Genomic DNA, 25,484 nt, shown 5'->3' with positions numbered 1-25,484 from the left:
GTGGTTTGAGAATATGCAGGCCGACATGCTCAAGTTCGACGACGAGTGATCTATGGCAGCGAGGGCCATCCTTTTTGTATGCCGGCAGGTGTGCCGGCATGACCACGGGAGCCGCGATGGCGTGGTTGAACTCAAGTCCCACCCTTTTTTGTGTGCTGGCATGTGCGCCAGCCGGCTGGCGAGTGCGCTAGCATGAATTGTGGTATTTTCTGAAGCCGACATTGTATGCCGGCGCTGGCATGGTGCCGGCATGAGACATGGCCGCTGGCATGATCGGCCGCGGGCCCTTTTTATTCAAAAGTTGAATGCGGACATGAAATGGGTCGGCGCGTTAGGCGCACTGCCGACCCAAATGCAAAACTGGGCGGACGCCGGGCGGCCGGCCGACCCAAACGGACAAAAAGCGGACAAATGCGTCGTCCGTTTGGGTCGGCCCGTTGGAGTTGCTCTAATCAGTTTCGATCCTGACCGCTAGTCATAAGCTGACATAGGGGGAGTGAGCCTAGCTCAACTGGTTGGGTGAGTGGATGTACAAACCTAACACCTGGGTTCAAATCCTCACGGAGGCGAATTTAGGTTCCTATTTATTCTTGAGGACCAAGCTTTCTTGGTACTTAGGCATTTATTGGGAACTAGGCTCGGTGCATAGTTGAGATTAAAAATCCTAGTACTCATACTTAGAAGACTGTATGTATCCCTAGTTGGTGCACAAGCCAGGGAAGTGAAATTCTCCCCCAATTTAAGCACTTAGACACGTTAGAGTAACTCAGGTATCGGGCGCAACCCCTCGTGTCGCTCCCGCGAGCGACCAAGGGGGCGAACCCTAGCCGCCGGGGCTCCTCCACCATCTCCCAGCTCCCTCCCTCGCCGTCGTCGGTGTGCGCTGCCGATGCGGTCGGCGTAGGCGGCAGCGGGGATTTCACTTCTCCTTACTCGATGTTGTGCGGCGTGGGATGACGGCTTCAGCGATGACATCATGCGGATCCAAAGTACGGCCGTGGCGGCTCCTGACGGCGGTGCTTGGCGGTGCGGGTAGAGATCGGCTGTGCATAGCATGTGCGGTTGGCTGGACGTGGCTAGAAGATGAAGGTGAGGTTGGGCGTGGCTGATGGCGGTGGCGGCGGCGGCGTTCAGCCCAGATGCGGTCTTGGCGGTGGCGACGGCGACGGCTGGCCCGGATCCGACCATGGTGGTGGAGGCGTCCCCTCCGCCGTGGTTGACTATCCAGGTGGTGGGTCCTTGTGGCGGGGCCGGTGGCGGCGGATCTTGGGATCCCGTGTCCGGGCTCGTCACAGGACGCGCATGGTGCTGGGGAACACAGTAATTTCAAAAAAAAAATCCTATGCACATGCAAGATCTATCAAGGTGATGCATAGCAATGAGAGGGGAAGGGTGTTGTCCACATACCCTCGTAGACCATAAGCGGAAGTGTTATGACAACGTGGTTGATGTAGTCGTGCGTCTTCACGATCCGACCGATCCTAGTACCGAAGGTACGGCACCTTCGCGATCTGCACACGTCCGGCTCGGTGACGTCCCACGAACTCTCGATCCAGCTGAGTGTCGAGTGACAGCTTCGTCAGCATGATGGCGTGATGATGGTGATGATGAAGTTACCAGCGCAGACCTTCGCCTAAGCACTATGACGATATGACCGAGGTGGATTATGGTGGAGGGGGGCACCGCACATGGCTAAGACAGTTCTCTATTGTGTGTTCTAGGGTGCCCCTGCCCCCGTATATAAAGGAGCAAGGGGGAGGCCGGCCGGCCCTAGGGCCCTCCAAGGAGGGGAGGAATCCTCCTCCTAGTAGGAGTAGGATTCCTCCTTTCCTAGTCCTACTAGGAGGGGGAAGGAAGGAGTGGGAGAGGGGAAGGAAAGGGGGGGGGGGGCGCCACCCCCCTCCTATTCCAATTCGGACTCAAGGGGGAGGGGAGCGTGTCCTACCATGGCAGCCCCTCTCTCGCTCCACTAAGACCCATCTAGGCCCACTAGTTCCCGGGGGGTTCCGGTAACCCTCCGGTACTCCGGTTTTCTCCGAAATCACCCGAAACACTTCCGGTGTCCGAATATAGCCATCCAATATATCAATCTCTATGTCTCGACCATTTCGATACTCCTCGTCATGTCCACGATCATATCCGGGACTCCGAACAAAACTCATAATACCGATCTTCACCGAACGTTAAGCGTGCGGACCCTACGGGTTCGAGAACTATGTAGACATGACCGAGACACGTCTCCGGTCAATAACCAATAGCGGAACCTGGATGCTCATATTGGTTCCTACATATTTTATGAAGATCTTTATCGGTCAAACCGCATAACAACATATGTTGTTCCCTTTTTCATCGGTATGTTACTTGCCCGAGATTCGATCATCGGTATCTCAATACCTAGTGCAAATTTCGTTACCGATAAGTCCCTTTACTCGTTACGTAACGCTACATCCCATAACTAACTCATTTGTTACATTCCTTGCAAGGCTTATAGTGATTTGAATTACGGAGAGGGCCCAGAGATACCTCTCCTATACACAAAGTGACAAATCCTAATCTTGATCTATGCCAACTCAACAAATACCATCGGAGACACCTGTAGAGCACCTTTATAGTCACCCAGTTACGTTGTGACGTTTGATAGCACACTAAGTGTTCCTCTGGTATTCGGGAGTTGCATAATCTCATAGTCATAGGAACATGTATAAGTTATGGAGAAAGCAATAGCAGTAAACTAAATGATCATCGTGTTAAGCTAACAGATGGGTCAAGTCAATCACATCATTCTTTAATAATGTGATCCCGTTTATCAAATGACAACTCTTTGTCCATGGCTAGGAAACTTAACCATCTTTGATCAACAAGCTAGTCAAGTAGAGGCATACTAGTGACACTATGTTTGTCTATGTATTCACACATGTACTAAGTTTCCGGTTGATAGAATTCTAGCATGAGTAATAAACATTTATCATGATATAAGGGAATATAAATAAAAACTTTATTATTGCCTCTAGGGCATATTTCCTTCAGTCTCCCACTTGCACTAGAGTCAATAATCTAGATTACATTGTACTGATTCTAACACCCATGGAGTCTTTGTGCTGATCATGTTTTTCTCGTGAGAGAGGCTTAGTCAACGGGTCTGCAACATTCAGATCCGTATGTATCTTGCAAATCTCTATGTCTCCCTCCTTGACTTGACCGCGGATGGAATTGAAGCGTCTCTTGATGTGCTTGGTTCTTGTGAAATTTGGATTCCTTTGCCAAGGCAATTGCACCAGTATTGTCACAAAAGATTTTCATTGGACCCGTTGCACTAGGTATGACACCTAGATCGGATATGAACTCTTTCATCCAGACTCCTTCATTTGCTGCTTCCAAAGCAGCTAGGTACTCCACTTCACATGTAGATCCCGCCATGACGCTCTGCTTGGAACTACATTAACTGACAGCTCCACCATTCAATAAAAATACGTATCCGGTTTGTGACTTAGAGTCATCCGGATCAGTGTCAAAGCTTGCATCAACGTAACCGTTTATGATGACCTCTTTGTTACCTCCATAAATGAGAAACATATCCTTAGTCCTTTTTGAAGGAAATATGCCCTAGAGGCAATAATAAAGTTGTTATTTATATTTCCTTATATCATGATAAAAGTTTATTATTCATGCTAGAATTGCGTTAAACGGAAACTTAGTACATGTGAATACATAGACAAACAAAATGTCACTACTATGCCTCTACTTGACTAGCTCGTTGAATCAATGATGGTTATGTTTCCTAACCATAGACATGAGTTGTCATTTGATTAACGGGATCACACCATTAGAGAATGATGTGATTGACTTGACCCATCCGTTAGCTTAGCACAATGATTGTTTAGTTTGTTGTTATTGCTTTCTCCATAACTTATACATGTTCCTATGACTACGAGAACCTGCAACTCCCGAATACCGGAGGAATACTTTGTGTGCTACCAAACGTCACAACGTAACTGGGTGATTATAAAGGTGCTCTACAGGTGTCTCCGATGGTGTTTGTTGAGTAGGCATAGATCGAAATTAGGATTTGTCACTCTGATTGTCGAAGAAGTATCTCTGGGCCCTCTCGGTAATGCACATCAATATAAGCCTTGCAAGAAATGTGACTAATGAGTTGGTTGCAGGATGATGCATTACGGAACGAGTAAAGAGACTTGCTGGTAATGAGATTGAACTAGGTATTGAGATACCGACGATCGAATCTCGGGCAAGTAACATACCGATGACAAAGGGAACAACGTATATCTTATGCGGTTTGACCGATAAAGATCTTCGTAGAATATGTGGGAGCCAATATGTCAGTGGGAACGACACCTATGGGATCACAAGAATCCCTACTGTGGTTAGCGGGGCGCGGGGTTGTGAGAAGAGCGGATCAAACAGATAGCACACAGTTCGTTTATCTAGGTTCAGGCCGCGAGGATGCGTAAAACCCTACTCCTGCTTTGGTGGATTGTATATCTGTGTTCTTGAGCTAGTTATGGGGCGTGAGGAGCTCCAAAAAGCCGAATCCTTCCTCTGGTCACCTCGGGCCTCCTTTTATAGAAAAAGGGGTTGCCACAGTGGCACACAGGAGGTGGAAAGGGTACAGTGATGCGAGGTTATCCCTCGCATTACATGACAAGGCGCATTTAATGCGTCTTGCTTAGGTGTCCTTGCTTTATCGGGGACGGGGGATAAATATGTCTCGTCCGTCGCTGCTCCTTCTTGTGTCGACACGCGCCCTGGCCAGCGACGCCTGCGATGCCATGTAGGTAGGCAGGCTGCTGAGGTGGCGCAGTGGTGGGTCTTCACGAAGATCTGCATGCCGCCACGCAGGTGCCTGCCCAGCTGGTTGGGTCGGCAGCTGCATGCATGCGGTGGTGGAGGTTTAGTCGGCGTGGGCCTGATGGTGGCCCTGCGGATGTCCTTGGCAAGGGCCTTGCCGGGGCCTCGGCAAGGGTTTGGCCGAGGCGCCTGCTGTCATCCCCGACAAGGTGCTTGCCTGGGGCCTTGTGGTTTTCCTCGGTTGGGATCCCGCCAAGGGTCGTCATCTTCTATAGTGTGTATCTAATCTTGAATGTCTTCACAAAGATCTGCATGCCGCCACGGGGATGTCTCCCGAATCCTTTCCCTTTGGGGGCAGTGGACTCAAGGGTGATTTGCTCCGTAGGCGCGGGACGAGTCGCCGCGGAAAGGGTCTTGCTGGGGTTGCTAAAACTGTCTCCCGGCAAGGACCTTGCCGGGGGAGTCCGCTTCGTCCCCTTTTCTCTTCGTGGTCTTGGCCTTGGCGTCGTTCTAGTTCTCTTGAGCTTCGGTCTTACCCTGGCTCACCTCCCTTGCCTTGCTTGGTGTGGTGGTGCCCGTGGCTCAGACTGCCCGTGCACAGTTATAGGGTTAAAAAAGTGTACCCCTTTTTTTCTACACCGACAGGAGCCCCCGGGCCTAGGCCATACATAAGCGCAATGTGTTGTTGGGCTAGGCCCAAAAATGGTGCGCGGGTAGGCGGGGCGGTTTTTACCGCGGTAAGGTTCTTCGCGCGCTGCGCTTCCCAGGACTCCCGCGCGTGGCGCGGCATGGGGAGGCGCGTGTGACGTGGGCGGCATGCGTGGGGTTGGTTCCCGCAGGCATGCGTCACATCGTAGTAAAGGGGCGGTTCGCGCCTTCCCCATAACGGAGGGAGGCGTGGAGGCGCGGCCCATTTACTGAATGGGGCTAAGGCGCGATCTTCAAGGCGTCCACTCCCCACGATCACGGGGTGGAGAGTCATCGTCTCACCCGTCCCCTCGGTTCTGCACGTCCGCCATGTGTCTCCCATGCACCTGGGGTGGCAAACGGTGGAGGCGGGAAACCTGGCCGTCGCTGGTTGGGGCGGCGGGTCGGTCCTGGCTCCCTGCGCCTTCCGTATCTCGATTGTCCGAGCGGGGCGGCCGAGCCCCAACCCCGATCCTTTATAAAGAGCGGGAGGGGGATGGCTTCCCGCATTCTTTCATCTTCTTCTTCCTTTAGCTTCTGCTCCTCCCTTCCATCCGTCATGGAGAGAGGGAACCCCGGTCCTTCAATAGTGGCGGCGAGGGTCGCCGCTCGACAACGCGTCCCTCCTTCTCCTGCGCCTACGGTGGCAGAGCCAGCCGTGAGGGAAAGGGGGAGGGGGCGAGGCCGGGGCGCTCGGGGAAGAGGAGGACGGGGCGGCGCGCCGGCCTCGCCTCCGCCAGCAGCTCCTCCTCCAATGGAGGGCCATGTTGGGGATGACCCTTCTGAGTTCTTCGTCAGGCTGCGCCGGCCGCCACGCCGTCGCCTTCGTCACCCAACTCCATTTGCGCGGGAGATGGAGCTGGATCTGCCGGAATTGTTGCGGCTGCACATGAGGGGATGTGGGATCACTGGCACACGGGTCCGCGTCGACTTCCCCGCCCCTCACGTGATGTATCTTCGTCAGGGATGGAAGACGTTTGCTCATATCCATCGCTTGACGGAGGGGCTCACTCTCCATTTTAAGCTGATGGAGGGTGGCCTTCTCTCCGTCAAGGTCTTCAGGTGCTTTGGGACCCGTGCAAGGTGCAGCGTGGAGAGCTCTTCTGATAGCGAAGACTCCTCCTCGGGCGGGAGTGACGAGGAGGACAACAGCAGCGACGACGAGGGTAGTAGGCGGCAGGATGACGGGTCCGATTAGGTGTTGGGTGCCGCTCCGTGCGGCACCGGCGACCCCATCATCCGTGTCGCCGGCTCCCTGAACTTCTCGGGGTCATCTCCTTGGGCGGCTGGCGTTGGGAGGCTGCGGAAGAAGAAGAGGGCGGGCGGCAAAGCCGTCAAGTCGGAGTACGCGGGCACCGATGCCTTCGACGCGTGCTGACATCCTGCCGACTCGTCTTCGAGCTCTGCTTCCGGCGCCGCCATCACATCCAGCCTTTGGACGGCCACCAAGATGTTCTCTTGGTGTCTTCTGCCACCCGTAGCTCGCTTAGGCGCTCCTTTTGTCCTTTTCGCCTCCTTGACCTGCCTCCTGAGGAGAGGGACAAGAAAGGGATTACGGGCACCTTATCTCTTTTTAGTTCGTAACCCTTCGGGCCTTTGTTGAATTTAAAACTTGTAATCCCATCATTCATGTTTTTCATTCCCTATGGACTGTACCTGAGTGGAATGTTTTTTTAATGAAAAAGGGATGCTTGCTGGGTCATTTGTTTGCGGGTGGAACCCACGACAAGGAGTAAATCCTTGATATCTTCAAGATAAACATTTCCTTGCCCGGCAACAGGCCTTGCCGTCTCCCCACTTCGCTCTACCTTCCTCACGCCTTTGGAGGAGGTAGGGATGAGGCGGGTTCAGGCTCCTTGTTTCATCCTTTCACTGCCGCGACTAGGACCAAACTTGGCCCCAGGAACGAGCCCTAGGGCCTAGAGTTATGGGAGCATGGTAGCTTAGGGGAAAACGAGGTTTCACATACCTCAGTCCATAATGGAATGCATGATAAGGGATGAAGAACTTATCTAAAGCTGCAGTCCCCGGCAACCCTGGTTCGCCGTGGGTGAATCTTTGCTCTTGCAGCCCCCGGCAATACTGGCTTGCCGGGGGCTAGATGCTGGTCTGTTCCTCTTTTTTTTCCTCCCCAAGTGGTTCGACACGGATATCTGTGTGTCCTGTGAACCAAAGAAGACAAAATAAAAACAAAGAGATGCACACTCGACCTCTAAGCTAGGGGTTAGTCGCCGCTAAGCACTATCAACCCTAACCAAGGACGAGACTCGACCTAGCATGCATGCTATAACTTAGGGCGCCAGCGCTTCATTTATTTATGCTCAGGGTCTGCGCCTGGCTTTGTACAGAGGGTTACATGCGTCATCGGCAAGGCTCGTACAAAAGGTGGCTTGCCAGGGGGCCCGTCAAGCCGCGCCTCATGGGTAAAACTTGCAAAGATGCTCAATGTTCCAGGAGTTACTCACTGGAACGGCATCTTCGGTCTCCAGGCGGACTGCACCGGGCCTGGTGACTCGTATTACCCAATAAGGGCCTTCCCACTTTGGCGTCAACTTGTTGGAATTCTTGGCCGATTGAACGCGCCGAAGAACAAGGCCGCCTTCGTCAAAGCTTCGGGCATGAACCTTGCGGCTATGGTAGCGGCACAAGGCTTGTTGGTAGCGCGCTGCTCTCATAGCCGCCCGAAGACGATCTTCCTCAAGGAGCATTGCGTCAACTTGCTGCAATTGCTCTTGCTCAAGCTCGTCATAAGCGAGTACTCGAGGTGACCCGTATATGAGTTCCGTGGGGAGAACTGCTTCTGCCCCGTATACCAGGGCAAAGGGTGTCTGGCCGGTGGCTCAATTTGGTGTCGTTCTGATTGACCAAAGAACCGCCGGCAATTCATCAATCCAGTGCCTTCCACTCTTGTGCAGTCTGTCAAAGGTCTTTGTCCTCAGGCCTCGCAGTACTCTAGCATTTGCCCTCTTAGCTTGACCATTGCTTCGTGGGTGAGCAACGGAAGCGAAACAGACCTTGCTACCGAGGTCTTGAATATATTGCTTGAAGGTGTGGCTTGTCAACTACGTGCCGTTGTCAGTGATAACCCTATTGGGTACACCAAAACGGCACACCAGTCCTTTGAAGAACTTGACGGCTGACTGTGCTGTGACCTTCCTCACTGCTTCCACTTCTGGCCACTTTGTGAACTTGTCGATTGCAACGTACAAGTACTCAAAGCCCCTGACAGTGCGGGGGAAAGGGCCCATTATGTCGAGCCCCCAGACCGAGAAAGGCCAGGAGAGAGGAATGGTTTGAAGGGCTTGAGCTGGCTGATGAAGCTTCTTTGAATGGAACTGACATGCTTCGCACCTGGTGACTAGTGTCGTCGCATCCTGGAGGGCGGTGGGCCAGAAGAATCCTTGCCGAAACGCTTTGCCGGCAAGGGCCCTTGACCCGATGTGGGATCCACATATGCCTCCATGTATCTCCGCCAACAACCCCAGTCCTTCCTCTCAAGGGATACACTTCAATTTCACGCCGTTCGGCCTCTTTCTGTACAGGACGTCATCGACAAACTGGTACATAGTAGAGCGACGGGCTACTTTTTCCGCTTCTTCCTGCTCCTCAGGAAGTTCCCCTGTTTGGAGGAATCAGAAGGTATGTTGTGCCCACGCTGGAGCCTAGGGCTCGACGGCGAGGACTAAAGGCATTTCCTCCGCTATCGGAGCGGCTGTCTCCGTGGCAAGAGCTTGATGCTCTGTCGGAGCTAGCCGTCCCATGGCGGGCTCAGTGTCTCCGGCAACATCCTTGTCGGTGGCTCCGGGGAGCTCGGCGGGAAAGTACTTGCCGGGCCCTGATTTTCTTCTCTTGTTCTGCTCTGTTGATGGATCAACGGATGGCTGAGTTAGTCGAAGCACAAAGGTACCTGGTTCCACACGTAGCTTGAGGGCAGCGTGTTTTGACACGTAATCGGCGATATCATTCTCCGCTCGGGGAACGTATTCTGCATGTATACCATCAAAACGCTCTTCCAGCTTTCTCACTTCATCAACGTAGGCCTTCATCAACGGGCTCTGGTAATCCTTGTTGACTTGCTTGACGACAAGTTGCCAGTCGCCTCTGACGACGAGTTTCTTGATTCCGAGGTCCACCGTGATCCTAAGACCAGCAAGCAGCCCTTCGTACTTAGTCGTATTGTTTGTTGACACCTCCCTGGGGAAGTGCATCTGGATCACGTACTTGAGGTGCTCTCCGGTGGGCGCGACAAGCAGTACGCCAGCCCCGGCGCCCTGTAAGGAGAAAGCTCCATCAAAGTACATGATCCAGTCGCAACTTGCCTCCTTGTCGGGGAGAGTAGTCTCTTGGGTTTCTTTGTTAGGCGTCGTGGTCCATTCTGCAACGAACTCCACCAGGACTCGGCTTTGAATCATCGAGGTACTCTCAAACTTGAGGCCAAAGCTGGACAGTTCCAGCGCTCACTCTACGATCCTTCCCGTTGCGTCTGGATTGTGCAATATCCATTGCAGAGGGAGGCGAGTGACGACAGTGATTTCGTGCGCCTGGAAGTAGTGATGCAGCTTCCTCGAGGCCATAAGAAGGCCGAAGAGCAGTTTCTGCACACCGGAGTACCTCGATCTAGCCCCCTGCAGGAGGGAACTAACAAAGTAGACCGGGTGCTGCATCATTTTCTTCTTCGGCGTCACTTTAATTGGCTGCGTCGTCTCGGCATTAGTGGCATTGGGCTCCGTCGCTGCTATTACCTCATCATCAATTTCTCTCTGCGCCACTAGTGCGGCGCTGACCACTTGGTTCGTTGCCGCCAGGTACAGCAGCAACGATTCCTGTGGCCTAGGTGCAACTAGTATTGGCGCGGAGGAGAGGTACCTCTTCAAATCTTGCAATGCTGCTTCGGCTTCTGGCATCCACTCCATCGGGCCCGCCTGTTTCACAATCTTGAAAAAGGGAAGGGCGCGCTCGGCAGACTTGGAAATGAACCTGCTCATGGCGGCAACGCAACCAGCAAGCCGACGCACATCCTTGACTCGCTTGGGTGCTTCAATCTGCTCTATAGCTTTGATCTTGTCCGGATTGGCCTCTATCCCACGCTGTGACACAGAGAACCCGAGAAGCTTGCCAGACGGGACGCCGAAGATGCACTTCTCAGGGTTCAGCTTGAGATTGATCTTGCGTAGGTTTGCAAATGTTTCTTGTAGATCTGATATGAGGGTTGCCCTGTTCTTGGTTTTGACCACTATATCATCCATATAAGCTTCCATATTTCTATGGAGCTGGGGTTCAAAACCAATCTGGACCGCCCTTGCAAACGTTGAACCAACACTCTTCAACCAGAAAGGCATCCGTATAAAGCAATACGTACCACATGGGGTGATGAATGCTGTTTTCTCTTCATCTTCCCTTGTCATGAAGATCTAGTGGTAGCCGGAGTAGGCATCGAGGAATGACAACAGATCACACCCAGCTGGTCGATGCGCGGCAACGGGAAGGGGTCTTTGGGACAAGCCTTATTAATATTTGTGTAATCAATACACAACCTCCACTTCCCATTTGCCTTGCACACTACCAGCGGATTGGCCAACCACGTTGGATGGAGCATTCCTCTTACCAAACCCGCTGCTTCCAGTTTCCGGATCTCCTCTGTGATGAACTCTTGTCGTTGCAAAGCTTGCTTTCTGACCTTCTAGTTGACGGGCCGCGCATGAGGACAGACAGCAAGGTGGTGCTCAATCACCTCCCTGGGAACGCCGGGGATGTCGGATGCTTGCCATGCAAACACATCAACATTCGCCCGCAGGAAGGTGACGAGCGCGTCTTCCTATTTGTCGTCAAGGGTGGAGCTTATGGTAAAAGCTCCTCCCGTGTCGTCCTCCTTGATAGAAACCTTCTTGGTTCCCAGCGGTGTGGCCCTGGACTTCTTGTTTCTGTCAGCGGAGCTCTCTGGCACGTCCTCGACGGGAGCGCTACACTCCGAAGAGGTGCGCTTGCCGGAGTGGGTGCCTGAGGTCTCACCAGTCTTCTTCTTTTGCCTTCCCGGGGCTCCAGCGGCAGGAGCAAGCGCCTTAGCAGTGGCGGCTGCTGCAACTGCTTGTTGGTACAGTTGGTCAGCGCAAATTAGCGCATCCTTCTTGTCTGATGGGACGGTGATGATCGTCACAGGCCCCGGCATATTCAGGGTGTTGTAGGCGTAATGTGACGCCGCCATGAACTTGGCCAGCGCTGCACGGCCAAGGTTCCCGTTGTAAGGTAAGGGGATCTTGGCAACGTCGAACACAATCCTTTCTGTCATGTTGTTCAGATCACTCCCAAAAGTCACGGGCAACGTGACCTTTCCCTTTGATTGACTTCTTCCCGTGTTGACGCCCTGAAACGTGCCCGTCTCTTCAAGGTCTTCATCAGGAATCTGTAATTTATCGATCATGGCAGGCGAGATTAAGTTCAGACCGGCCCTACCATCGACTAGCATCTTTGTCACCTTGAGGTTGCGTATTGTTGGTGAAACCAACAATGGCAAGCACCCGACTGCAGTAGTGCAATCAGGGTGATCCTCAGTGTCAAAAATGATAGGTGTGCTCGACCACTTCAGCGGCCTTTGGGCATCAAACGACGGTTCCGCCGCTGTAATCTCACGCGCCAACTGTTTAGCTGGCGGTGAGAGGTATGCAGCGAGGCGCCGCCATCGACGCACATGGCCTCTGTAGCTTTCTGAAATTCTTGGTCACCAGACTCATCGTCCTCTTCGTGATCATCGTCTTCTGGCTTTTTGTCACGGCCCCGGGCGGCCCTCTCCTGCTGTTTATCTTTGTCGCAACAGCCCGCCTGGCCATTACGCTTCTTGCCGGACCCCTCAGCACCGTCCCGGCCTTTCTCCTTGTCCCGCCTCTCATATTCAGCCCTCTGCTTCTCAGCAAGGAGCTCAACCTATCGGCAGTTCTGGAGATCATGGCCTTTGGTGTGATGGATCTTGCAGTATTGCTTGTCGGAGTTTCCTGGCTTCTTGGCAGCCGCCAAGGCCCGGCAGGTGACACATCCGGCAATTTTCTTGCCGGGGTCATCTGCCTTGGTTTTCTTGGCGGAGCCGGCGTCGTTAGATCCCTCGACGGCAAGCACAGCCTTACCTTTGCGCTTCCTGTTGCGGCGCTAGCCTTTCTTCTCCGGGGCGGCAGTATCCTTATCTGAGGAGTCGGTTTCCATGCCGTCATCTTCGCCGGGGTACTTCCTTCCCTCTTCGGCTCGAGCACATCTGTCAGCAAGAACATAGAGTTCTGCCACATCTTTCACCTTGTTCATTACCAGTTCTTTGCGCATCTTGCGGTTACGCACATTCTGATGGAACGCGCTGATGATGGCGGCAGGGTGAACATCAGGGATATTGTACTGTACCCGGCTGAACCTCTGTATATACTTGCCAGACTCTCGCCTCCCTTCTGGGGAATGACATGCATGTCGCTTGCTTAGCCATGGGCTTGGTGACCTCTAGTAAAGGCGCCCACAAACTCATGGCACAAATCCGACCAGGAGGAAATAGAGTCTACCAGCAAGTGCATCAACCACGACATGGCGTTGGGTTTAAGAGCCAATGGAAAGTAGTTCGCAAGCACCTTATCGTCGCGGGCTCCCGCGGCTTGCATCACGATGGTGTAGATGCTAAGGAACTCAGACGGGTGAGTCTTGCTGTTGTACTTTTCACCAACGTCAGGTTTGAAGGTGCGGTGAGTGGGCCACTGGAACTGCCGCAGCTCACGGGTAAAAGCCGGATAGCCTACCTCGTAAGGTAGGCCTCCAGGGCTCTCCGGGGCCGGGTGGTTCACAGCAGGCCCTGCTCGCCTGTCTGACTGGTGGCGCGCTCCGCACCGGCGCTCGATAGTGATTCGAGCGTCTTCATGGGCTCGTTCCCCAAAGAACTTGGCGCTAGTCACAGTGGGTCCGCGGGTCAGACGATGCTATGGAGATGTTGTCGCCCGCGACGTCGCAACGAGCTGGCGTCCGCAGTACCGGATGGGGAAGAGGTGAATGCACCGTGGTCGCGGCGCCGCCGGCTTTTCCGCCACTGGTCTGCGGGACTCCATTGGAGCGTCGACCCGGGGGCCCCACCGGATTTGGTTCGTCTTTGTTGGCCACCGCAACAAGGCTTCGGATAGTGGCTCTCCATTCGTCAAGTTTCCCCGTAGTGGGAGGGAAGTCGAGGCGCAACTGCGCGCGCCAGGGCCTCTGCTGGCGTCGGTGGCAGCAAAACCTGCACGGATCGCGATGCGCTTCAACTTCTGACCATGTTAGAAGGAGCTCTATCATGACCCCGCGGTCGCACGCTGTTTTCACCAGCGCCTCGGCGAGTGGGCAGGTCTTCTACGTCCCGGGAGTGGTGCTCGGGGCTCTTCCCGCAGCGACTCCTGGGATCTTCGGCGTGATTACGCCGTTCGTCGCGCGCTGTCTGGGAGGAGCACGCTGTTGGCGCCGGCGTGGGAGTCTTGGAGGCCCATGCGTCACCTTCGAGCGGGGTGGCGATGACCCTGGAAGGCCCCGCTCCATCCGCGAAGGGCATGGCTCCGCCTTTGGATTTGGCGACGTGTGGCCCGTTACCAGGCGCACAAACATCGCCGCCTCCCAAACTCCGGCTGCTGGGGTGGTGTTGGTGTTCGCGAGCAGCGCCCCGGGTCCTTTCTGTGACCGGTCCGCTGCTCGCCCGCGTCGGGACGGGCTGTCCGGCTTCCGACTGGCCAACCGCCACCATCGTCTTCTTCTTGGGCGCCATGATGATGAAGAAGCACCGAACTAACTGCTAAAGCCGATTCTCACAACTGCGCCCCCTACCTGGCGCGCCAGAGATGTCGGTGGGAACGACACCTATGGGATCACAAGAATCCCTACTGTGGTTAGCGGGGCGCGGGGTCGTGAGAAGAGTGGATCAAACAGATAGCACACGGTTCGTTTATCCAGGTTCAGGCCGCGAGGATGCGTAAAACCCTACTCCTGCTTTGGTGGATTGTATATCTGTGTTCTTGAGCTAGCTACGGGGCGTGAGGAGCTCCAAAAAGCCGAATCCTTCCTCTGGTCGCCTCGGGCCTCCTTTTATAGAAAAAGGGGTTGCCACAGTGGCACACAGGAGGTGGAAAGAGTACAGTGATGCAAGGTTATCCCTCGCATTACATTACAAGGCGCATTTAATGCGTCTTGCTTGGGTGTCCTTGCTTTATCGGGGACGGGGGAGAAACCTGTCTCGTCCGTCGCCGCTCCTTCTTGTGTCGACACGCGCCCTGGCCAGCGACGCCTGCGATGCCATGTAGGTAGGCAGGCAGCTGAGGTGGCGCAGTGGTGGGTCTTCACGAAGATCTGCATGCCGCCACGCAGGTGCCTGCCCAGCTGGTTGGGTCGGCAGCTGCATGCATGTGGTGGTGGAGGTTTAGTCGGCATGGGCTTGATGGTGGCCCTGCGGATGTCCTTGGCAACGGCCTTGCCGGGGCCCCGGCAAGGGTTTTGCCGAGGCACTTGCTATCATCCCTGGCAAGGTGCTTGCCGGGGGCCTTGTGGTTTTCCTCGGTTGGGATCCCGCCAAGGGTCGTCATCTTCTATAGTGTGTATCTGATCTTGAATGTCTTCACAAAGATCTGCATGCCGCCACGGGGATGTCTCCCGAATCCTTGCCCTTTGGGGGCAGTGGACTCAAGGGTGATTTGCTCCGTAGGCGCGGGATGAGTCGCCGCGGCAAGGGTCTTGCCAGGGTTGCTAAAACTGTCTCCTGGCAAGGATCTTGCCGGGGGAGTCCGCTTCGTCCCCTTTTCTCTTCATGGTCTTGGCCTTGGCGTCGTTCTAGTTCTCCTGAGCTTCGGTCTAACCCTGGCTCACCTCCCTTGCCTTGCTTGGTGTGGTGTTGCCCGTGGCTCAGACTGCCCGTGCACAGTTATAGGGGTACAAAAAGTGTACCCCTCTTTTTGTACACCGACACAATATGAACATCCAGGTTCCGCTATTGGTTATTGACTGGAGACGTGTCTCGGTCATGTCTACATAGTTCTCGAACCCGTAGGGTTTGCACGCTTAGCGTTCGGTGACGATCGGTATTATGAGTTTATGTGTTTTGATGAACCGAAGGTTGTTTGGAGTCCCGGATGTGATCATGGGCATGACGAGGAGTCTCGAAATGGTCGATACATAAAGATCGATATATTGGAAGCCTATGTTTGGACATCGGAAAGGTTCCAAGTGAGTTCGGGCATATACTGGAGTACCGGGGGGTTACCGGAACCCACCGGGGAGTATATGGGCCCTAATGGGCTTTAGTGGAGAGAGAGAGAGGCAGCCAGGGCAGGCCGTACGCCCCCTCCCCCTATGGTCCGAATTGGACTAGGAAGGGGGCGGCGCCCCCCTTTCCTTCATCCCTCTCTCCCCTTCCTTCTCTCCTAGTCCAACTAGGGAAGGGGGGATCCTACACCCGGAGGGAGTAGGACTCCTCCAGGGCGCGCCATAGAGGGCCGGCCCTCCCCCTCCTCCACTCCTTTATATATGGGGGAGGGGGCACCCCATAGACACACAAGTTGATCATTGATCTATTAGCCATGTCTGGTGCCCCCCTCCACCATAATCCACCTCAGTCATATCGTAGCGGTGCTTAGGCGAAGCCCTATTCCGATAGCATCATCATCACCGTCATCATGCCATCGTGCTTACGAAGCTCTCCCTCGACACTCTGGTGGATCGTGAGTTTGTGGGACGTCACCGAGCCGAACGTGTGCAGGTCGCGGAGGTGCCGTACTTTCGGTGCTAGGATCGGTCGATCGTGAAGACGTACGACTACATCAATCACGTTGTCATAACGATTCCGCTTACGGTCTACATGGGTACGTAGACTACACTCTCCCCTCTCGTTGCTATGCATCACCATGATCTTGCGTGTGCATAGGAATTTTTTTGAAATTAGTGCGTTCCCCAACACTTTTCAGGTATTTCAGGATGTTCTTGACCACTGTCCAGTGATCCACTCCTGGATTACTTTGGTACCTCCCTGCTAAACTAATAGCAAGGCACACATCAGGTCTGGTACACAACATTGCATACATGATAGAACCTATGGCTGAAGCATAGGGAATGACTTTCATTTTCTCTCTATCTTCTATAGTGGTCGGGCATTGAGTCTGACTCAACTTCACACCTTGTAACACAGGCAAGAACCCTTTCTTTGCTTGATCCATTTTGAATTTCTTCAAAAGCTTTATCAAAGTATGTGCTTTGTGAAAGTCCAACTAAGTGTCTTGATCTATCTCTATAGATCTTGATGCCCAATATATAAGCAGCTTCACCGAGGTATTTTATTGAAAAATTCTTATTCAAGTATCCTTTTATGCTATTCAGAAATTCAGTATCATTTCCGATCAACAATATGTCATCCACATATAATATCAGGAATGCTACAGAGCTCCCACTCACTTTCTTGTAAATATAGGCTTCTCCAAAAGTCAGTATAAAACCATATGCTTTGATCACACTATCAAAGTGTATATTCCAACTCCGAGAGGCTTGCACCAGTCCATAAATGGATCGCTGGAGCTTGCACACTTTGTTAGCACCTTTTGGATCGACACAACCTTCTAGTTGCATTATATAAAACTCTTCTTTAAGATATCCATTAAGGAATGCAGTTTTGACATCCATTTGCCAAATTTCATAATCATAAAATGCGGCAATTGCTAACATGATTCGGACGGACTTAAGCATCGCTACGGGTGATAAGGTCTCATTGTAGTCAACTCCTTTAACTTGTCGGAAACCTTTTCCAACAAGTCGAGCTTTATAGAAAGTAACATTACCGTCAGCGTCAGTCTTCTTCTTGAATATCCATTTATTTTCTATGGCCTATCGATCATCGGGCAAGTCAACCAAAGTCCACACTTTGTTCTCATACATGGATCCCATCTCAAATTTCATGGCCTCAAGCCATTTTGCGGAATCTGGGCTCATCATCACTTCCTCATAGTTCGTAGGTTCATCATGGTAAAGTAACATGACCTCCAGAACAGGATTAATGTACCACTCTAGTGCGGATCTTACTCTGGTTGACCTATGAGGTTCAGTAGTAACTTGATCAGAAGTTTCATGATCATCATCATTAGCTTCCTCACTTACTAGTGTAGGAATCACTAGAACTGATTTCTGTGATGAACTACTTTCCAATAAGGGAGCAGGTACTGTTACCTCATCAAGTTCTACTTTCCTCCCACTCACTTCTTTCGAGAGAAACTCCTTCTCTAGAAAGGATCCATTCTTAGCAACGAATATCTTGCCTTCGGATCTGTGACAGAAGGTGTACCCAAAAGTTTCCTTTGGGTATCCTATGAAGACACATTTCTCCGATTTGGGTTCGAGCTTATCAGGTTGAAGTTTTTTCACATAAGCATCGCAACCCCAAACTTTAAGAAACGATAAGTTGGGATTCTTGCCAAACCATAGTTCATAAGGTGTCGTCTCAAAGGATTTAGATGGTTCCCTATTTAACGTGAATGCAACCGTCTCTAAAGCATAACCCCAAAATGATAGCAGTAAATCAGTGAGAGACATCATAGATCGCACTATATCTAAAGTGCGGTTACGACATTCGGACACACCATTACGCTGTGGTGTTCCAGGTGGCGTGAGTTGCAAAACTATTCTGCATTGTTTCAAATGAAGACCAAACTCGTAACTCAAATATTCTCCTCCACAATCAGACCGTAGAAACTTATTTTTTCTTGGTACGATGATTTTCCACTTTACTCTAAAATTCTTTGAACTTTTCAAATGTTTCAGACTTATGTCTCATCAAATAAATATACCCATATCTGCTCAAATCATCTGTGAAGGTAAGAAAATAACAATACCCGTCGTGAGCATCAACACTCATCGGACCGCATACATCAGTATGTATTATTTCCAATAAGTCTGTTGCTCGCTCCATTGTTCCGGAGAACGGAGTCTTAGTCATCTTGCCCATGAGGCATGGTTCGCAAGCATCCAGTGATTCATAATCAAGTGATTCCAAAATTCCAACAGCATGGAGTTTCTTCATGCGCTTTACACCAATATGACCTAAACAGCAGTGCCACAAATAAGTTGCACTATCATTATTAAACTTATATCTTTTGGCTTCAATACTATGAACATGTGTATCACTACTATCAAGATTTAGTAAAAATAGACCACTCATCAAGGGTGCATGACCATAAAAGATATTACTCATATAAATAGAACAACCATTATTCTCTATTTTAAATGAATAACTGATACGTCCATTTTGCATCATGCTTTTATATCGATATTTATTGCATTATGGGATGTTATTACACATTATGTCACAATACTTATGCCTATTCTCTCTTATTTTACAAGGTTTACATAAAGAGGGAGAATGCCGGCAGCTGGGATTCTGGGCTGGAAAAGGAGCAAATATTAGAGACCTATTCTGCACAGCTCCAAAAGTCCTGAAACTTCACAGAAGACGTTTTCAGAATATATAATAAATATTGAGCGCAAGAAGTTCACCAGGGGGGCCACACCCTGCCCACGAGGGTGGGGGCGTGCCCTACCCCCCTAGGCACGCCCCCCTACCTCGTGGGCCCCCTGGTGGCCCTCCAGTCCATCTTCTGTTATATGAAGTCTTTCGATGGGAAAAATAATCATAAGCCATCTTCTCGGACGAAACTCCGCCGCCACGAGGCGGAACCTTGGTGGAACCAATCTAGGGATCTGGCGGAGCTATTCTGCCGGGGAAACTTCCCTTCGGGAGGGGGAAACCATCGCCATCGTCATCACCAATGCTCCTCTCATCAGGAGAGGGCAATCTCTATCAACATCTTCATCAGCACCATCTCCTCTCAAAACCCTAGTTCATCTCTTGTATCCAATTCTTGTCTCCAAGTCGGGGATTAGTACTAGTAGGTTGCTAGTAGTGTTAATTACTCATTGTAGTTGATGCTAGTTGGTTTATTTGGTGGAAGATCATATGTTCAGATCCTATATGCATATTAATACCCCTCTGATTATGAACATGAATATTCTTTGTGAGTAGTTACATTTGTTCCTGAGGACATGGGAGAAGTCTTGCTATTAGTAGTCATGTGAATTTGGTATTCGTTCGATATTTTGATGAGATGTATGTCGTGTCTCCTCTAGTGGTGTTATGTGAACGTCGACTACATAACACTTCACAATTGTTTGGGCCTAGAGGAAGGCATTGGGAAGTAATAAGTACATGATGGGTTGCTAGAGTGACAGAAGCTTAAACCCTAGTTTATGCGTTGCTTCGTAAGGGGCTGATTTGGATCCATATGTTTCATGCGATGGTTAGGTTTACCTTAATACTTTTGTTGTAGTTGCGGATGCTTGCAATAGAGGTTGATCATAAGTGGGATGCTTGTCCAAGTAAGTACAGTACCCAAGCACCGGTCCACCCACGTACCAAATTATCAAAGTACCGAACGCGAATCATATGAACATGATGAAAACTAGCTTGACGATATTCCCATGTGTCCTCGGGAGCGCTTTTCTCTATATAAGAGTTTTTCCAGGCTTGTCCTTTTCTACAAAAAGGATTGGGCCACCTTGCTGCACTTTATTTACTTTTGTTACTTGTTGCTCGTTACAAATTATCCTATCACAAAACTATCTGTTACCACTTATTTCTGTACCTGCAGAGAATACCTTGCTGGAAACCGCTTATCATTTCCTTCTGCTCCTCGTTGGGTTCGACACTCTTACTTATCGAAAGGACTAGGATAGATCCCCTATACTTGTGGGTCATCAAGACTCTTTTCTCGCGCCATTGCCAGGGAGTGAAGCGCCTTTGGTAGGTGGAATTTGGTAAGGAAAATTTATATAGTGTGCTGAAATTTACTGTCACTTGTTACTATGGAAAGTAATCCTCTGAGGGGCTTGTTTGGGGTATCTTCACCCCGACCAGTAGAGCAAATAGTTGCTCCTCAACCTACTGAATCGACTGAAAATGGAAATGTCTGCTTTGAAATTCCTTCGGGTATGATAGAAAAACTGCTAGCTAATCCTTTTGTAGGAGATGGAACAAAGCATCCTGATGAGCATCTAATATATGTGGATGAAGTTTGTGGATTATTTAAGCTTGCAGGTGTACCCGGAGATGTTGTTAAGAAGAAGGTCTTCCCTTTATCTTTGAAGGGAGATGCATCGACATGGTATAGGCTATGTGATGATATGGGGTCATGGAACTACAAACAATTGAAATCAGAATTTCATCAGAAGTTTTATCCTATGCATCTTGTTCATCGTGATCGCAATTATATATATATTTTTGGCCTCGCGAAGGAGAAAGAATCGCTCAAGCTTGGTTGAGGCTTAAATCAATGTTATATTCATGCCCCAATCATGAGCTCTCAATAGAAATGATTATTCAAAAAATTTATGCTCGGCTTTCTGATAGCAATCGCACCATGCTTGATACTTCTTGTGCTGGCTTTTTTATGATGAAGACTATTGAATTCAAATGGGATTTATTGGAAGGAATTAAACGCAACTCTGAAGATTGGGACCTCGACAAAGGTAAGGAGTCAGGTATGACACCTAGGTTTGATTGTGTTAAATCTTTTATGGATACTGATGTTTTCCGTAAATTTAGCACTAAATATGGACTTGACTCTGAAATAGTAGCTTCTTTCTGTGAATCTTTTGCTACTTATGTTGATCTCCCCAAGGAGAAGTGGTTTAAATATCATCCTCACATAGAAGTAAAAGTAGATGCACCTATTAAAGTTGAAGAAAAGACTATCACTTATAATGACCCTATTGTTCCTACTTCTTATGTTGAGAAACCACCTTTCCCTATTAGGATAAAGGATCGTGCTAAAGCTTCAACTGTGGTTCGTAAAAGCAATATTAAAACTTATACACCTCCGGAGCAAATTAAAGTTGAACCTGATATTGCTATTATTAAAGATCTCTTGTCTGATAATATTGATGGGCATGCTATTCATTTCCTTGATGAGACTGCTAGAATTGCTAAACCTTGTGCTAAAGATAAACCTAGACCTGTGGAAGGCATGCCTGTTATTTCTGTTAAAATAGGAGATCATTGTTATCATGGTTTATGTGATATGGGTGCCAGTGCTAGTGCAATACCTATTAGCCTATATAGAGAAATTATGCATGATATTGCACTTGTTGAGTTAGAAGATATTGATGTCACAATTAAACTTGCCAATTGAGATACTATTTCACCAATGGGAATTGTTAGAGATGTTAAAGTCTTGTGTGGGAAAACTAAATATCCTGCTGATTTTCTTGTTCTTGGTTCCCCACAAGATAGCTTTTGTCCCATTATATTTGGTAGACCCTTCTTGATCACTGTTAATGCTAAGATAGATTGCAAAAAGGATGTTGTTACTATTGGGTTACATGATATGTCTCATGAATTTAATTTCTCTAAATTTAGTAGACAACACCGTGAAGAAGAATTATCTAGTAAGGATGAAATTATTGGTCTTGCTTCTATTGCCGTACCTCCTAGTGATCCTTTAGAACAATATTTGCTAGACCATGAAAATGATATGTTTATGAATGAAAGAAGGGAAATAGATGAAGTATTCTTTACACAGGAACCTATTCTGAAACACAATTTGCATGTTGAAATCCTAGGGGATCCTCCTCCACCCAAGGGTGATCCCGTGTTTGAGCTTACACCAATGCCTGATACTCTTAAATATGCTTATCTTGATGAGAAAAAGATATATCATGTTATTATTAGCGCTAACCTTTCAGAGCATGAGGAAGAGAGATTATTGAAAACTCTGAAGAAGCACCGTGCTGCTATTGGGTATACTCTTGATGATCTTAAGGGCATTAGTCCCACTCTCTGTCAACATAAAATAAATTTGGAAGAAGATGCTAAACCAGTTTGTGATCATCAACTACGGCTGAATCCTAAAATGAAAGAAGTGGTAAGAAAGGAAATACTAAAGCTCCTTGATGCAGGTACAATCTATCCCGTTGCTGATAGTCAGTGGGTAAGTCATGTCCATTGTGTCCCTAAGAAGGGAGGTATTACTGTCGTTCCTAATGACAAAGATGAATTGATTCCTCAAAGAATTATTACAGGTTATAGGATGGTAATTGATTTCCGCAAATTAAATAAGGCTACTAAAAAGGATCATTACCCCTTACCTTTTATCGATCAAATGCTAGAAAGATTATCCAAACATACATATTTTTGCATTGTAGATGGTTATTCTAGTTTCTCTCAAATACTTGTATCAGCCAAAGATCAATCAAAGACTACTTTTACTTGCCCTTTTGGTACTTTTGCTTATAGACGTATGCCTTTTGGTTTATGTAATGCACCTACTACCTTTCAAAGATGCATGATGGCTATATTCTCTGACTTTTGTGAAAAGATTTGTGAGGTTTTCAAGGACGATTTCTCCATCTATGGATCTTCTTTTGATGATTTCTTGAGAAACCTTGATCGAGTTTTGCAGAGATGTGAAGAAACTAATCTTGTCTTGAATTGGGAAAAGTGTCACTTTATGGTTAATGAAGGTATTGTCTTGGGGCATAAAATTTATGAAAGAGGTATTGAAGTTGATAAAGCCAAGGTTGATGCTATTGGAAAGATGCCATGTCCCAAGGACATAAAAGGTATAAGAAATTTCATTGGTCACACCGGTTTTTATAGGAGGTTCATTAAGGACTTCTCAAAAATTTCTCGGCCTCTGACTAATTTATTAAAAAAAGATATACCATTTGTCTTCGATGATGATTGTGTAGAAGCATTTGAAATTCTTAAGAAAGCATTGATCTCTGCACCTATTGTTCAGCCACCTGATTGGAATTTACCCTTTGAAATTATGTGTGATGCTAGTGATTATGCTGTAGGTGCTGTTCTAGGGCAAAGAGTTGATAAGAAATTAAACGTTATTCAATATGCTAGTAAAACCCTAGATAATGCTCAAAGAAATTATGCTACTACCGAAAAAGAATTCTTAGCGGTTGTCTTTGCTTGTGATAAGTTTAGACCTTATATTGTTGATTCTAAAGTAACTATTCACATTGATCATGCTGCTATTAAATATCTTATGGAAAAGAAAGATGCTAAACCTAGACTTATTAGATGGGTTCTCTTCCTACAAGAATTTGACTTACATATTGTTGATATAAAGGGAGCTGAGAACCCCGTTGTAGACAACTTGTCTAGGATAGAAAATGTGCTTGATGACCCACTACCTATTGATGATAGCTTTCCTGATGAGCAATTAAATGTCATAAATGCTTCTCATACTGCTCCATGGTATGCTGATTATGCTAATTACATTGTTGCTAAGTTTATACCACCTAGTTTCACATGCCAGCGAAAGAAAAGTTCTTCTATGATTTGAGGCATTACTTTTGGGATGACCCACATCTTTATAAAGAAGGAGTAGATGATGGTATTAGACGTTGTGTACCTGAGCATGAAGAGGAATAGATCCTACACAAGTGTCACTCCGAAGCTTATGGAGGACACCATGGTGGAGATAGAACTGCACATAAGGTATTGCAATCTGGTTTTTATTGGCCTACTCTTTTAAAGGATGCGCGTAAGTTTGTCTTATCTTGTGATGAATGTCAAAGAATTGGTAATATTAGTAGACGTCAAGAAATGCCTATGAACTATTCACTCGTTATTGAACCATTTGATGTTTGGGGATTTGACTATATGGGACCTTTTCCTGCCTCTAATGGATATACACATATTTTAGTTGCTGTTGATTACGTTACTAAGTGGGTAGAAGCTATTCCAACTAGTAGTGCTGATCATAACACCTCTATTAAAATGCTTAAATAAGTTATTTTTCCAAGGTTTGGAGTCCCTAGATATTTAATGACTGATGGTGGTTCACATTTTATTCATGGTGCTTTCCTTGCTAAATATGATGTTAATCATAGAATTGCATCACCTTATGACCCACAGTCTAGTGGTCAAGTAGAATTGAGTAATAGAGAGCTCAAATTAATTTTGCAAAAGACTGTCAATAGGTCTAGAAAGAATTGGTCCAAGAAATTTGATGATGCATTATGGGCCTATAGAACTGCATATAAAAATCCTACGGGTATGTCTCCGTACAAAATGGTTTATGGAAAAGCATGTCACTTACCTCTCGAACTAGAACACAAGGCATATTGGGCTATTAAAGAGCTCAATTATGATTTTAAACTTGCCGGTGAGAAGAGATTATTTGATATTATCTCACTTGATGAATGGAGAACCCAAGCTTACAAAAATGCCAAGTTGTTTAAAGAAAAAGTTAAAAGATGGCATGATAAAAGGATACAAAAGCGTGAGTTTAATATAGGTGATTATGTATTGCTATACAACTCTCGTTTAAGATTTTTTGCAGGAAAACTTCTCTCTAAATGGGAAGGTCCTTACGTTATCCAGGAGGTCTATCGTTCCGGTGCCATAAAAATCAACAACTACGAAGGCACAAATCCGAAGGTGGTGAACGATCAAAGAATCAAACATTATATCGCAGGTAATCCCATAAGTGTTGAAACCAATGTTATTGAAACTATAACCCCGGAGGAATACATAAGGGACACTTTTCGGAACGTTTCAGACTCCGAAAAGGAATAGGTATGTGGTATGGTAAGTAAACCGACTCCAAAACAGTTTTTAAGGCAATATTTCTCCGTTTTGGAATATTTAGAAAAATAGAAAAATAAAAAGCAGTCCGGGAAGGACACGAGGCCTCCACGAGGGTGGAGGGCGCGCCCTACCCCCCTGGGCACGCCCCCCTACCTCGTGGACACCTCGTGCACTTTCCGGACTCCGTTTTCTTACACGATACGTATTTTGGTCGGTAAAAATTTATTATATATTCTACCGGGGTTTTTGACTCCCGTATCACGCAATTATCCTCTTGTCTTTGTTTCGAGATGTTTTCTGTTAGGGTTGTCAAGGCCAGGCACTATGTCGTCTCCCTCCTCCTCCAACCATGAGGGCAATGATGCTTGGCTAATGAAGA

This window comes from Triticum aestivum, chromosome 5A (assembly GCF_018294505.1).
Source record: "Triticum aestivum cultivar Chinese Spring chromosome 5A, IWGSC CS RefSeq v2.1, whole genome shotgun sequence".
Taxonomy (NCBI): domain Eukaryota; kingdom Viridiplantae; phylum Streptophyta; class Magnoliopsida; order Poales; family Poaceae; genus Triticum; species Triticum aestivum.
Note: the sequence above shows the minus strand (reverse complement) of the source record.